Source organism: Triticum dicoccoides, chromosome 3B (assembly GCF_002162155.2).
Source record: "Triticum dicoccoides isolate Atlit2015 ecotype Zavitan chromosome 3B, WEW_v2.0, whole genome shotgun sequence".
NCBI lineage: Eukaryota > Viridiplantae > Streptophyta > Magnoliopsida > Poales > Poaceae > Triticum > Triticum dicoccoides.
This window is the reverse complement of record NC_041385.1, coordinates 32,560,288-32,561,415: the sequence shown is the minus strand read 5'-3', so window position 1 is coordinate 32,561,415 and position 1,128 is coordinate 32,560,288.

Genomic DNA, 1,128 nt, shown 5'->3' with positions numbered 1-1,128 from the left:
CTCCCGTCCCGCGCCCCTGCGCGGCCACCGCGCGCCGCCCCTGTCCCTGCGCGGCCGCCGCGCCGCCGCCCCTGCCCTGCGCGGCCGGCGCGCCACCGCGGCTGCCCTGCGCGGCCGCCGCGCGCCGCCCCGCCGCCCCTGCAATTTCCATAGCAATTTTTTGCATTTTTTTGTGTATATGTGTTTGTATGTGTATATATATATGTGTGTGTGTACATCTTCATAGTATTTTTTTTCATAAGTGTAGTTTTTTGTTCATTGCATTTTTTTCATATATATAATGTATATATGTATGTGGTAGCTATATATATGATGAATGGATGTGGCTATATATATATGTACGTATGAATATAATGTTCATAGCATTTTTTTGTTTATATATGTTTTTTCATATATGTATTAATTTTTTATTTAGGTTGTTAGTAGATATCGATTTTAGGTTAGTGCATTTTAGGTTAGTGTAGAGGAGAAAGTAAAATAAGGAAAAGGAAGAAAAGAGGAAGAAGGAAGAAGGAAGAAAGAAGAAGAAAAAGAATGAGAGGAAAAAGGAAAATAAGAAGAGGAAGAAGAGGAGAGGAAGAAGAGGAGAAATAAATAAGAAGAGGAAAAAGAAGAAAAAGAAGAGGAGAAGAAGAAAGGAATAGAGGAGAAGAAGAAAAATAGAAAAAAAATTCTATTTTTTCTTCTTCTCCTCTATTCCTTTCTTCTTCTCCTCTTTTTTTTTCTTCTTCTTCCTTCTTCCTTCTTCCTCTTTTCTTCCTTTTCCTTAATTATTTTCCTTTCTCGTGTTGTCGCGTCGTTGTCGATATAACTCCTTCGAGATAACTTCGACATGAGGGGCGGTCGATATATATACCCCCCCTCGGCCCTTTTGCTCGACCAAAACTCTCGAGGACACCCAAACCCTAGAGAGAAAACGATGTTGGTCTCCTACCCCCTCCCGCCGCGCCCCTACCCGACAAATTAACTCTCTCGAGGCCACCCAAATTTACCAAGCTAAAAGAGCGTTGTCGTCGAGGCCACCCCAAACCTTTGAAGCGTTGTTGTGTCGAGGCGACCCCAAACCCTAGAGAAGCAGCGTCGAGGCCACTAACATGTTTCCTTATTGTGATTAGCTAGCTAGTTCTA